At 41.0% G+C, this 15,561-nt stretch overlaps 1 protein-coding gene across 1 annotated transcript in view; it reads right to left on the bottom strand.

The window, feature by feature from the left end:
* Positions 1 to 12,113, bottom strand: part of LOC135092859 (glutamate receptor ionotropic, delta-1-like) — an 81,774-nt gene extending 69,661 nt beyond the window's left edge. The window contains exon 1 of the mRNA XM_063991607.1: positions 11,964 to 12,113. The gene's annotated coding sequence lies outside the window, so the exon portion shown is untranslated. The remainder of the gene's footprint in view (positions 1 to 11,963) is intronic.
* Between the last annotated feature and the right edge of the window lie 3,448 nt (positions 12,114 to 15,561).

Raw genomic sequence — 15,561 nt, 5'->3', positions numbered from 1 at the left:
CAGCCCTACTGGGCCTAACGAGGCTGTCTGTGTGTCTATTCTTCCACTACCACTACAGATTGTAAGAGTTAGAGGATGGAGGACACTAGGTCATGGAAGGAAAAACAGGAGGGCATAGGGAGAAAGAAAGGCTGAGATGTGATAGGAAAGGATGAAAGAAAAATTATTCTATTCACTACAGTAACTAAAAAAAATATATAATAATAATAAATAAAAAAATTAATTAATTAATTTGAAAAAAAAAGATTTTATGTAGGCCGAAAGTACGTTATATGAGGGGTTGCTGCGATGTGATTGTCCAACCTTTGTTTAAAAGTTTCTGTTGTATTTTACTATCGACAATATGTGCTGGGAGTTCCAGACATTACAATTCTATTGAAGAAATAATACTTAGCCTCGTCTGATCTGAAACGCTTACCTATAATCTTGTAACCATTATTTCTAGTGGTGTTGGAACTGTGGTGCTGAGATAATTGTTTACATTTACGTTATCAAAGCCCCGACACATTTTAAACAGTTCAATTAAGTCTCCTCGCATTCGCCGTTTCTCTAAACTGAACAAGTAGAGTTCCCTCAAGCGCTCCTCATAAGGCTTGTTCTGCGGTCGTGGGATCAACTTGGTAACTCTTCTTTGGACTCTCTCCAGCTTGTCTATATCTTTCCTGTAATGGGGTGACCAGAACTGGACGCAGTACTCAAGTACTCGTAGAGGTCGGACAAGTGTATTAAACAATATGAGAATTACCCCTTCTGATTTGAATTCGAAAGTCCTACCAATAAACCCAACCAATTTATTCGCTGTTTTAACTACTTCCGAGCAGTGTTTACTTGACTTGAGGTCCAAGGTAATTATAACGCCCAAGTCCTTTTTCCTCATTAACCTTGAGAAGCTCGGTACCGTTCATTTAGTAATCAGTGTGATCGTTATTATTACCAATGTGCAACACTTTACTTTCATCTACATTGAAGCTCATCTGCCACTTGTCTGACCAAGTGGCTAAGTGGTCGAGATCAGATTGTAATTTTCTTTTATCCTCTGACGTGACTACTTTATTCATTATTTTTGTATCATCAGCGAACTTAGATACTTTACAGGTGAGGCCCTCATCGATATCATTAACGTAAATAAGGAAGAGAACAGGGCCGAGGACAGATCCCTGTGGTACACCACTTAAAACTTCTCGCCAGTTTGAAAATTTATCATTTAAAACAACGCGCTGCTTTCTGTCAGACAGCCAGTCTTCAAGCCAATTGAGAAGTTTTCCATTTATACCATGTGACTTCAATTTAGCTAATAGCCGCTTGTGGGGAACTTTATCAAAAGCTTTTTGAAAAAAAAACAGATACACTATATCTACTTCCCTTGTTTCGTTGTACAGGGTGAAAACATCATAAAAGAAATCAAGCAGATTAGTTAGACAAGAACGTCTGTTTCGGAAGCCATGCTGTGAGTCATTGATTAAATAGTTTTCCTCTAGAAAGTTCACTAAATTATTGCGAATTACTGTTTACATACTACAGATGTAAGGCTGATAGGTCTGTAGTTACTTGGAAGTGAATTGTCGCCTTTCTTTTCTATGGGGGTAACGTAAAGAAAGTTCACTAAATTATTGCGAATTACTGTTTACATACTACAGATGTAAGGCTGATAGGTCTGTAGTTACTTGGAAGTGAATTGTCGCCTTTCTTTTCTATGGGGGTAACGTAAGCTAACTTCCAATCCTTGGGAACCTTACCACAGTTAAATGATTTGGTGAAAAGCAATGAAAGGGGTTTACAAATTTGAAATTTAGTTTCTTTCAAGACACGTGGTGCAGTACCGTCTGGGCCAGGGGCTTTGTCAGTTTTCATTTTATCAATTACTTTGATTATTTCGCTTTCATGAAAAACGCAGACACTTAAAGGGGTTATGTTGTGGAGCATAAGGAGTGGTTCGGGGATTGTATGAGTATTTTACTCTGTAAAAATTGAAGCAAAATAATCATTCAGTGTGTCGGCGATCTGAGTTTAATTTGATTAATGTGAGATGTAATGACTTTTTTATTTCGAACGTAACTGTAAAATTCTTTGGGATTGGATTTAGTAATGCTTGCAATATACATTTATAGATTTTTCTTACTCTGTCTAATGAGCTTTTTTTATTCGCGTCGAAGTATGTCATATTCTAGTTTATCGGCCTCATTCTGAGAGGACAAATATTTACGGTAGGCACGATTTTTCTGCTTGTAGTTGTGACTCAGTGTTGTTCGTCCACCATTTAGGTTTGTTCTCTTGCATGGATGTCTTTTATACGCATAGGGATACACGTCTTCACAGCATTTTTTAAAATGTACTTAAATTTCGCCCATGATTCTTCAATGTTACTTTCACCAAGTTCAGCGTTCCAATCTGCGACAGAAAGAATTGAGAATTGACCCGAGTCTCTCGTAGTCTCCTTTTTTGTATATGAAAACTTTTTCGTTGCTAACAACGGTGAAGGTTGATGTTAAAGGAGACAATCTTGTGGTCACTTGTACTAAATTCAGGACCAATATTAACGTTAGATATTAAGTCATCGTTTGTTGAAAGAACAAGATGTAATATGTTGTCACCTCGTGTGGGTCCTTGAACGTGTTGCTTTAGAGAACATTGTAATAAATTATTATACAAGTCGTGACCAGAATGAGAGTTAAGTGGATTTCCCCATGAGTTTACAGGTAGATTAAAGTCTCCACAAATGACTGTATCAAAAATGTTACTTATTTCAGTAATTTGATCTTGTAAATTCTTATCGGAGGAAACATTGTGAACCGGAGACCTATAAATAAGACCTATAGCAGTTTTCTTAGAACGTACTCTTAAATGCAAGAAGACTGAATCTATATTGTTAGTCTTTTCGGTTTTTAGTATGATTGGCTGAAGACTGGCTTTCACATACAGCAATACACCGCCTCCTATCCTGTCTTTTCTCTCGTAGCTGAACATTTCATAGCCTGGCAAGTTGTATTCCGCAAGGAAGTCTCTGTTTGCAGAGTTCAGCCAAGATTCAGTAATACCAATAATGTGATAGTTTTCTACAGCTGCCAGGGTTTCTAAATCTGGAAATTTATTTCTTAATGCTGCGAGCGTTGATTAGGCAAGCTTTTATAGCGTTGCACATGGAGGTTGGGTTGCACGAGGAGTCTACTAAGAGTCTGGGGCTACACGATCTTGCTGGTCGTTTTTTGGTCTGAAAATAAACTTTATTGCTAAGGAGTCTGCCAAGTCGTGCTGCTCCAATTCCATTTAGATGTAAACCATCCGGCTGAAATAGAGAAGGTTTATTGTAAAAGTCGTCCCAAAGATTAACAAAGTCTACACCTTCCTCTGCGCAAAGAGAACGGAGACGACTGTTAGTGCTGAAGGCTCTGTTGTAGAAGACAGCCAGTGCCCTGGTCCGGGGGAGGATACCTGAAACAATAATGTTATTGGATTTAGTTTTGTAGCGCTGTATTATCCTCTAGAACTTTTCCATGAGCTCTTCAGATCTAGTGTTTTCGACATCATTTGTACCTGCGTGAATAATAAAGAGTGTATTATTATTAGATCCGCAGGCTGCCTCGTCGCATGCTCCCGTGATGTCGTCTAAGCATCCACCAGGCATGCATAGACGCTTACGTGTCCTGCGAGCCCTGCCACAAAACTCAGAGAGCTGACCTCTGACTATTGAGTCTCCGACCAGTTTCGTCTCTTGTGCATCTTCCTCCTCTTCAGCTAGAATCTGGTACCTGTTGTGTGTTGAGATGGGCAAAAATTTCTTAACATTAGTGGTGGTGGCACGATTCTTGACTAAAGTGAATGATGACTCTGCAAGCACAGCATGTGGGCGGGCAGGAGCCCCTGGAGTGGAGGAGGCAGGTCTGTCAGGGATGGCAGGAACAACATCTGTGGAGGTGCTATCTGTATTAGAGAAAACGAACTCTTTTTGTGTTTCAAGCTGTTGCACGACGTCCTCGTACTGCTTGCACTTCTCGTATTTCTCGTTGAGTCTCTCTATCTTACTCTGGAGGTGACACAACCTGCAGGCAGAAGTATTTCTAAAATACTGAGGGGGCAAACCTGCCACGACAGGCTTCGCATTGTCTGAGAAGAGAAGGCATGACTGATTAATCAGAGCGCTTTCGAAATTTCAGAAAAGATGTGACCATAAATTGAGCAAATGAAAAGTTTATGCATGGAAATCAGATACTGCTGTGTTGGATGCCTCCAACACTGGGAGTTAGCTCCCACAGGGTCTTGAAAATGTCATAAAGACCAATCGCTTGCCTAGAGTCTCAGTCACGAGTGAGACTTTCACAACCCGGCGCTTGCAGCTATTGTCCTCACAGTTCTGTCCCATTGAGTCGGGCCGGCGTAGTCACTCTAGGCAAAGCGGGCAAGATGGGGGAACGGAACCAGCACCCAACCTCATCTTCAGTTCTGTCCCATAGAGTCTGGCCGGCGTAGTCACTCTAGGCAAAGCGGGCAAGATAGGGGAACGGAACCAGCACCTAACCTCACCTTCAGCCACATCTGACACACCTCTGCGATCCTTGGAAGGCTTGGCCGGTTTCACCTGTCGCTAGGTGTTCTCCACAGACTCTAGAGACTATCGGACGCACTTCCAGAGAGACCAAGAAACTGAAATATTCCATGTATAGTATGAGAGAAGGATGGAAAAGTGATGAGAACTAACCATTCTGAAGGATAGAGATGAAAGGACCGCCATTAGCAGGGGAGAGGCGGGTGACTCGTATTAACAACTAATTTTGCTTCCCTGGTTCCCAGGGAGGCTAAATTAGTATAGAGACCGCCACACTTTTCTAAACCGCAGCCCCCAGCTGACTAAAGCTAATTAAGGCATGGTCCAGCTAACTAGGACCTTAGAACTCCAGTCATTGTCCCATCAAGGGATCCTCTGCCTGCAGTCCAATCCACCACTGCTGCTGCCCAGTGGCTTCACCGTAACCCTGGCCCGGGGGGCTTACCAGGTTAACACCTTGTCCAAGGGCGGCCTGAGACTATGCACGGCAGGATGGTCAATTTCCCTGAAGTGAGCTATGGTCACCCGCATACCGGAAGGAGGAGGAGTCCAAGGGTGGCCTGAGACTATGCACGGCAGGGTGGTCAATTTCCCTGAGGTGAGCTATGGTCACCCGCATACCGGAAGGAGGAGGAGTGGAGGAGGAGGAATACAAAGAAAATCCAAACAGCAACAGACCTTTTGGTCCTTGCAAGGCTGTTTGGTAACTACTTCTAACTAGCTACAGGGAAGAGAGACAGGACAGCATAGCAGAAGACTCCTCCTCACTCACCACTCCCTCCAGCTTGCGCTGGCATGGAAATAGTTGAGAAAAGTACCATGCAGTATGGAAAAACTGACATGGAATTTTCATAAGAAAGGATGAAAGGAAGTTCTACTATTCACCCTACAGTGAACTCTATACGCCTATCTGAAAGTTAATACAATTTAGTATTATATTAAAACTATTGTCTGTAAAATAAGAGTTTATTAGTGAATTAGTAATTATTCGGACAAAAAGAGAGCTTGTTGGGGATTTCCTTTTAAATATTTGTCTATTTTATTTTTGAATGATTCAATAGTATTGCTGTTCACAATTTCTTCAGGAAGTTTATTCCATATATTTACTATATGATTAAAGAAAAAATGTTTGGCCTCGTGGGATTTAAAACGTTTGGGTATAATCTTGAATCCATTATTTCTTGTTAGGTTAGAATGATGAATGGTAAAATATTTATGTGCATCAATGTTACTGTATCCTTTGAAAATTTTGAACACTTCAATTAGGTCTCCTCTTAAAATATTTATGTGCATCAGTGTTACTATATCCTTTGAAAATTTTGAACACTTCATTTAGGTCTCCTCTTATCCTGCGCTTTGTTAAACTTTAAAAATTTTGAACATTTCAATTAGGTCTCCTCTTATCCTGCGCTTTGTTAAACTAAATAGGTTTAGTTCTTCCAGTCGTTCCTCATACGGATTATTGCGCAATCTTGGAATCATCTTTGTGACTCTGCACTGTATCTTTTCTAGTTTTTTTCTGCACTGTATCTTTTCTAGTTTTTCAATGTCTTTTTAATATGATGACCAGAACTGTACACAGTATTCTAGATGTGGGCGCACCAGTGAGTTATATAAGGTAAGTATAACCTTTTCTGATTTAAATTCAAAGGTTCTTCTAATGAACCCTACTAATTTATTTGCCGTCTTTACTGTTTCTATGCAGTGTTGACTCGGCTTTAGGTTGTTTGACAACGACACCAAGATCTTTTTCTTTATCGGTGCTTGACAGTGGCATGTTATTCATTACATATCTCGCCTGAACATTGTTGCTTCCGATATGTAGAATTTTACACTTTTCTATATTGAATCTCATCTGCCATTTTTCTGCCCAGCTTGTTAGTTTATTGAGGTCACACTGCAGTTCCTGCCATTGTGACACGCGTTACTCTACTTGTTATTTTGGTGTCGTATGCAAATTTACTTATTTTGCAATTTATCCCTTCATCAATATCATTAATGTACATTATAAAGAATACTTACTGGTCCTAATACAGAGCCTTGAGGAACACCGCTGTTTACCTTGTGCCACTCTGACTTTTCCATTTATCACAAATTTATTTTATCACGCTGTTTTATGTCAGAGAGCCAGTCTCTCAGCCATTCCAGGGTGTTTTCGGCAATGCCGTGAGCTTTTACTTTACTGATGAGTCTCTTATGGGGGAAGTGTCGAAAGCTTTCTGGAAATCAAGGTAGATAATATCAACAGATATTGTCTCGTCATACGAGTTAAATACTTCATAAAAGAAGTCTAGTAAGTTTGTAAAGCAGGAACGCTTGGTTCTGAAACCGTGTTGCGAATCCTTTGATTTTGTTTTTTTCTAAATATTTAACAATTTTATCTCTGATTATTGTTTCCATCAGCTTCCACACTATTGAAGTGAGACTGATCGGCCTGTAATTGGCTGGGAGAGATTTATTTCCTTTTTTAAAGATTGGCGTAACATTTGCTAGTTTCCATTCGTGGGGAACTTTACCCGCAAGTAAAGTTTTATTGAATAAAACTGTAAGCGGTTTCACGAGCTCATTTCTTGCTTCTTTAAGAAGCCTGGGTGATATCTTTTCTGGCCCGGGTGTTTTGTTTACTTTCATGCTCTTCGTGACTGAGAGGATTTAATTTTCTGTGATGGTGAAGTCTGGCAGCGTGGTGCCTCGTGACTGAGGCGTGGGGGTCGGCAGACTGCCCTGAACATCCTCAGTCGTGAAGACTGTTGAAAAGTACTCGTTCAGGGTGTTCGCCATGTCTGTTTCGCTTACTATTTGTTTACCATTTTCTGTTATTAATGGGCCAATCGTTGATGTTAAGACCCTTTTTGCTTTTACATAACTGTAAAGTTCTTTTGGGTTCGTTTTACATGAGTTCGCGATCTGAGCTTCAACAGATTTTTTTGCTGCATTTGATCAGCTTTTTAGTTTTCCTACGCTATCTGTCGTGCTCTAGTTTTTTATTATTATTCTGTTTATAATATGTATTTGTGTTACGCATTTTTCTTAGCTAGAAAGCAGCATCTGATTTAATTATTCCACCATTTCGGTTTGGTGTTTTTTACCTTCCGTTTGTTTCGTTGCGGTACACACAAAATCGTTGTTTCATTTAACTTTTTAGTAAACACTTCCCATGCTTTGTTTGTCTGGTGTTCCCAGCAGTTCATTCCAGTCTATGGATGTAAGCTGCATGCGAAGTCTCTCAAAGTTAGCACGCCGATAGTCTGGCACTTTTTCTTTACTTTCTCTTACTTTATAGCTTTGTCAAAATTTATGGTGAAAAGTAAGCTAAGATGAGCGCTGGAACTCGGTTCTGGTCCAATTTTTACGTCTTTTACTGATTCTTCACCAGTTAAAACAATATCTAGGATATTGTTACTCTCGTCGGATGCATGACGTGCTGGTGGAGGGAGCTTTCAAGGATACACCCGTAGAGATGCTGGCCCGCGTGAGCCGTCAGTGGTTCACCCCACCTCGTGACTGTAAGATTAAAGTCCCTCATAATAATGCAATTATTAACGCAGGAGGAGGAGGAGTTACTCCTGTTGCAAAAACCTCCAAACAAGGCTAAAATCACTAACTATTTGTTCCTCTTACCACAATTCTCAGATCAAGATCCCGAAAGTTTGTTAAGGGAGTTTGAATCCTCTGCTGAACACTCTGAATTGCCTCAGGAGGATTGGACATGGCTCCTAAAGCCCATGCTCACTGAGAATGCTTTAACAACTTGGGAGGTCCAGAAAATAACTCTGATTATGCCACCTACAGGTGAACTTGAGCGGGAACAACCTAATTTGTTTCCGGTTTGTACCGTGACCCGAGCACAAGCCGCCCAGAACAATCCTGTTGCTGCTCAGACTTTGCCCTAACCTCCGAATCCTCCAGTTCAAGTGAACCTAAATCAAATTGTTCACTACTAACCAAATTTCACTTCGAAGTCATCCCTAGTGAACAGATCATCATATTACTACCAGGACGACATTCTTATAAGAGTGTATAAACCACCTAAACTTAATGAAGATTCAGCATGGGCTGAGGTCACTCATATAGTCTTGCCAGGAACCATGAAAACGTTGCTGGCTCATGAAAACGTTGTTGGACATTTAGGTATTACGAAAATCTGTGATAAATATAGAGTACATTTTACTGACTCTACGGAAGGACGTAGCCTCATTTGTCAATTCATGTCACAAGTGTCAAGTTGCAGGGAAACCTAACCAAACCATCCCTCCTTACCCTCTACAACCTTTACATGTTCCTTTGGAACCATTTCAGAAAATCATCATTGATCTTGTAGGGCAACATCAACTAAAACCAAGAAGGGTAACAATTTCATCCTAACTGTGCTGGACCCAACTACTAGGCATCCTGAGACCTTCCCTATTAAGAACATAAACTAAAACTATTGTCTCGACTCACCCACATGTTTACCACCTATGACATTCCCCACGAAATACAGAGCGACAGGGGAACAAACTTCACGAGTGATCTCTTCCGGGCTTTCTTAACTGAATTTGGTATTACGCAGACTAGCAGCCGCTTACCATCCGGAGTCTCAGGGTGCGCTAGGAAGGTGTCATCAAGCCCTAAAATGAATGTTACGAAAATTTTGTTAAGATCCAATTTTTATAATTAATTTTATATTTAAGATATCTGATCGTAAGTCTTCACAATTAATTCGTGTCAACTTGCTCAAATATACAAGCACCGAGCGCCTGCACCGGACTCTCCAACTGCGGTGTTACCTGTTCCTTGTGTGTCAACTATAATCGCAGAAACTAAGCAAATAGACTCGAACACAATTCCAGATATACAAGACACCTCCAGTAATGCATATATACTTGAACACCTACACAATAACCTTAGTCACCTATCTTCCTCACAAGCACAAGACGATGTAATTTCACTTGTGGAGCAACATCAAGATTGTTTTTTCAAAACTACCCACAGCAGTGCTCCTTGATGTCTCATGACGCCTCATGACGTGCAACTTTTACCAGGCACTTCATCTATCCGCCAAGCTCCTTGCCGTCTACATCCTCAGAAAGGAGAGCTGATGAGGGAAGAGGTTGATTACCTACTCACGCAGGCGTTGACTAGGTGCGTTTCACCGTGCATACTCGTCCCCAAAGAAGATGGTCAACTACGCTTCTGCACGGACTACAGACGAGTGAATGCGGTCACATTGCCAGAGGCCTATCCTTTACCACGAATAGATGATCTTGATGAGGTGGGACAATCCAAATTTGTAACTAAGATTGACCTCTTAAAAGGCTACTATCAAATACCACTCACTAAGAGAGCTCATGAAATTTCTGCCTTCATTACTTCCTTTGGCCGTTTTCACTACTTGGTGGCTCAATTTGGGATGAGAAATTGCCCAGCCACCTTCCAGAGGGCCATGAATCACCTGGTCCAAGACCTAGTTTGTGTGTCGGTTTACTTAGACGATCTTCTCAGATAATTGGGAACAGCATATCCACAAACTTGTATGCTCCACAGACTGCAGGAGGCACGGCTGACGGTAAAATTGGCCAAAATTACATTCGGCGGGGCAACAGTCACCTACTTGGGGCAGCAGATGGGACATGGTTGTGTCCGTCCCAAAACCGCCAATGTGTCTGCCGTACTGGGGTTCCCGGTGCCAGCTTCCAAGAGGGAGATGCGGCGCTTCCTCGGGATGGCGGGTTTCTTCCGCCGGTTCTGCCCGAACTTCGCGGAAGCAGCCGCCTCTCTAACGGGACTAACCAGGGGAACTGCGAAATTCAAGTGGACACCAGACTGCCAGCGGGCATTCGATCAACTCGAGTATCTCCTAGCTCGCGAGCCGGTACTGCAAACATCGAAAGCACCGGACTTCTCCCGGCCATTTGCTGCAAACCGACGCCAGCCACATGCCGCAGGGGCAGTCCTCCTACAGGAGAAACTGAATCTATCATCCGGTGGCCTATCACTCAGCCAAGTTTAACAACCACCAGAGTAATTACAGCACCATCGAGAAGGAAGTGCTCTCAATTGTCTCAGCAATTCAAAAGTTTGAATGCCACCTGCACGCCAGCGTCAAGCCCCTGCAGGTATTCACCGACCACAATCCTCTGACATACCTACAGCGAAAAAAATTTATCAACCAGCGTCTTCTCCGGTGGTCACTTCTCCTCCAGCCTTATGACGTGACCATCCGACACATAAAAGGCTCTGAAAATATCATCGCCGACGCTCTCTCGCGAATCCACCTCTGATGCTGACGAAGGCTCTCCAATTTTCCTCCCATCTCCACTGTCACCAAAGTTCTTGTTACTGGGTGTCGACGTCCTCAGGGGGACGTATTACGGCCCTCATACCCGCCCTCGCCAACTACTGATCTCTCCAACTAACCATCGGCTTCGAATACCGTCTAGACCACACCGTGGCGGTATCATTAAAGTCGAAGCTTTCGTAGCAGGTCTCAGCTCACGGCTCGATCGAGCTAACCGAGCTGAAGACTGACTTCCACCCCACACCTCGTCAGTCTTGCTCGCTTTATATATATATATATATATATATATATATATATATATATATATATATATATATATATATATATATATATATATATATATATATATATATATTATACCAGTTGAGTTTAGCATTGCAATATCAATGAACAAAGCTCAGGGTCAATCCTTTAAGGTTGTGGGAATGCGCATACTATCACCATGTTTCTCACATGGCCAGTTCTGTCGGTTGTTATCGACTTGTCAATGAAAATAATCTTTATATTCTCACAGAAAATGGCAAAAAAAAAAGTTTACAAAATGGCTTTTGGAAAGTTTTTTTTTTTGTATAGTCTCTTTCATGCACCTCTGAGAATAAATTATTGGTAATCTGTCTGAGAATAAATTATTGGTATCTGTCTTAAGTTATTGGAGGAACTCGACCGGCCCACATCAGCTGCACACAATAGTAAGCGAACATAGACACTGACATTCAGTTTAGCGAAATGGTGTGTATGATCAAAAGGCTCCATCCGATGTTAAGTCACGTCGTAGATAGGTCTGGGTTACATTCAAAACACTAGGTCCTACCACCACGTCCAAGACCAATGAGTTGGCTGGGTCGTTTTTCCACTTCAATACTTCCCCACTCTAAGACGTAGAGACGCGCTGAGGTTTTTCACTGCTTTCGGCTCCAGTCTTGTCGCTGACAGTAATGGTGCTGGTACGCTTCAGACCTCCAGCATCTCATGATGGAAAGATCCTCCTTCAACGTCCTCATCCATGGTGTCCACCACGACCATGTCTGCGGCCACGGCGTTCAAACCGGGGCATTGGCTTTGCAGCTTCCTTAGGAACAATTTAAAATGATGACCTCTCGCTCCTGTGAACAGAGACAGAGACAGAGACAGACAGAGACTCACGTGAAATTGATTTTCTCGGAGAAAGTCTGAAGTAGTCGAGCATCAATGGTATCCCTAAGCGTCACCACCCCGCCTTTTCCCTCCTTGCTCCTCTCATAGTCCACGTAAGGGAAGTGCGGCACCGACACGACGGACAAAGTTTGTCCTTTTAGGTCGGTAAACTGTTCTGCAATGGATATAACATATATATATATATATATATATATATATATATATATATATATATATATATATATATATATATATATATATATATATATATATATATATATATATATATATATATATATATATATATATATATATATATATATATATATATTACGCATATATATATATATATATATATATATATATATATATATATATATATATATATATATATATATATATATATATATATATATATATATATATATATATATATATATATATATATATATATATATTACGCACAAACACATATATGATAGTGTTTGAATCCAGGCACGGGTCCCTACCTTTAGAAAACAAATGGACGACGTTTGGATCAGTACCCAGTTGTACAGGAGTGGAGAGATTCAGACGGTGAATGAAATGAGCAGACTTCTTTTTCCCTAGACACAGGTGACAGCGACGATACAGCGATACACTGTCCTCTACAAAAGACTCTGATACAAGTAAGAGAGAAGTGCCAATTAAAAAAAAAGACTAATAAATGCCATCAAAGAGAAGTGGCAATTAAAAAAAAAGACTAATAAATGCCATCATTTTCGTTATGAATACTTAAACTTATATAAAAATGTTTATTTCACTATTACTATTATTTTTCCTGTACTATGATAACACTGAAGGGCAATTCAGGTTTTTTTTTATTCACTCAAGTAGTCATCATGCATACCATTCCGTTAACTAAACTCGAAAATCTTAACAATTTGAATCATTAGGTGATTTGACACACAACACACACACACACACACACACACACACACATACAGCGAGAGAGAGAGAGAGAGAGAGAGAGAGAGAGAGAGAGAGAGAGAGAGAGAGAGAGAGGGGAACCATGAAATAAAAAAATAAAAAATCACTGAAGCATTGTACTGAATTCATGGAGGCTATCGAAAAATAGTTTGTTACATTTAGACGAAACCTTGACCTTGACCTTTTTCTCGCGGATTAAGTAGCCATCTCAACCTATGGTTAAGTAACCATCTAAACCTATGGTTACACTATACTTTATTAATTTTTGCAAGGCCACTCACGGTAGCCTAGTCCATGTGATTCCACTTACCCCATCTACATCTGTCTGGGTATCTCCCAGCAGAATGATACTTGTCATGTTAAGAAGTCAATGTAAAATGGTAAGTAATCAATATAAGATGTTTAAGTGGTCAACATAAACATTGAGCACAAACTACTATTATATGTACAAGCACTGCCCAAGATTATTTAATAGCTGTTCACACGTTATTGTGTATGTGCCTCGTATCACTATTATTCTATAATCAGAAGTGAAATGTTCAGTGGTTTATTATTTGCATGAAAACATGTGATATACAGACGTATCAGTTTTAAATTATATGTAAAGCTTCGTATCAATGTTCACTTAGTAGGAAGATGCGATTCACCCACTTACGGCCTCCCTGCGTCACTTACTGACCAGACGTGACCCCGGGAACATGGGCAGGTAGAAAAATGTAGTTTTGTAGTAGAAACTGAACGTCACCGTGCCAAGATGAATGCTTAAGTTGTCTGAGTATTGGAATATGGTGAGATTTTTTTTTTTTTTTCTATATTAGTATATATATTATTTTGTAAGAATTTGAGACCGAGAGCTTCGCATGTTTTACGGTCGCGACGGCTTCATTAATAAAAGTCGGAGAGAATTGCCTTTCCTCAAGCCTACGGTGAGGGGCATCATCAGTAAAACAGATCACCCGTAGCTAAAGATGACCTGTTGGTGCGGCTACAGTAAGAAATTATTCACTCCATTGCCCATAGCAGTAATGAGTCGAAGGACGGCGCCGGCTGACGAGATTTTCCCAAATCAGCATTTCTGCCTTGACAGCCATTCCTTTCCGCCCATAGCATCTCGCCTCCATATTACAGTACTATGGTCACAGGCAAGAAGGTTTAATATAGTAGGTGTGTATTGAATTGAATAGCCAAAGTGAAAGTAGAATTAAACAGATTATTTGATATTATTCTTTCAGATATGTCTGATACTGAGCAAATAAGCAGTAAGCAATAAGAAAAGGTAGATGTTGACAGACAGAGCTGAAAGAGTTTGACTAGGCAAGGTGCAAGCATGGAGGCACAGTTTCGGAGAACAATAAGAGGGATCTCATCAGGTCCATAAGCCTTCTGAGGATTTAGGCAAGCGAGGGCATGGAAAACATCATTGCGAAGAATTTTAATAGTAGCATGAAGTAGTCAGAGGCTGGAGGAGAGGGAGGAACAAGCCCTGAATCGTCCAAGATAGTTTTTAGCAAAGGTTTGACCGAAGAGATAGATGTGATAGCAGTGGTGCCATCTGGTTGAAATAAAGGAGGAAATGAAGAAGAAGCAAAGTTATTGGAGATATTTTTGGCTAGATGTCAGAAGTCACGAGGGGAGTTAGATCTTGAAAATTTTTGACACTTTGTTAATGAAGGAGTTTTTGGCTAGTTGGACAACAGACTTGGCATGGTTCCGGGCAGATATATAAAGTGCATGAGATTCTGGTGATGGAAGGCTTAAGTACCTTTTGTGGGCCACCTCTCTATCATGTATAGCACGAGAACAAGCAGTATTAAACCAAGGTTTGGAAGGTTTAGGTCGAGAAAAAGAGAGGAATGTACGCCTCCATGCCAGACACTATCACCTCTGTTATGCGCTCAGCACACAAAGATGGTTCTCTGACACGGAAGCAGTAGTCATTCCAAGGAAAATCAGCAAAATACCTCCTCAGGTTCCCCCCCAAATAAGCAGAGGTAAAACGCCCGAGGCACCTTCGCTTAGGGGGAGCTTGAAGAGGGATTGCAGCGATAGGACAAGATACAGATATGAGATTGTGAGCGGAGGAGCCCAACGGAGAAGAGAGGGTGACAGCATAAGCAGAAGGATTAGAGGTCAGGAAAATGTGCAGAATATTGGACGTATCTCCAAGACGGTCAGGAATACGAGTAGAGTGTTGCACCAATTTTTTTTTTTTTTTTTTATGTAGGAAGGATACTGGCCAAGGGCAACAAAAATCTAATAAAAAAAATGCCCACAGAAATGCCAGTCCCATAAAAGGGTCAAAGCAGTGGTCAAAAATTGGTGGATAATTGTCTTGAAACCTCCCTCTTGAAGGAATTCAAGTCGTAGGAAGGTGGAAATAGAGAAGCAGGCAGGGAGTTCCAGAGTTTACCAGAGAAAGGGATGAATGATTGAGAATACTGGTTAACTCTTGCGTTAGAGAGGTGGACAGAATAGGGATGAGAGAAAGAAGAAAGTCTTGTGCAGCGAGGCCGCGGAAGGAGGGGAGGCATGCAGTTAGCAAGATCAGAAGAGCAGTTAGCATGAAAATAGCGGTAGAAGACAGCTAGATATGCAACATTGCGGCGGTAAGAGAGAGGCTGAAGACAGTTAGTTAGAG

This window comes from Scylla paramamosain, chromosome 41 (assembly GCF_035594125.1).
Source record: "Scylla paramamosain isolate STU-SP2022 chromosome 41, ASM3559412v1, whole genome shotgun sequence".
In the NCBI taxonomy this organism is placed as follows: domain Eukaryota; kingdom Metazoa; phylum Arthropoda; class Malacostraca; order Decapoda; family Portunidae; genus Scylla; species Scylla paramamosain.
Note: the sequence above shows the minus strand (reverse complement) of the source record. Positions and strands in the feature narration are given on the sequence as shown.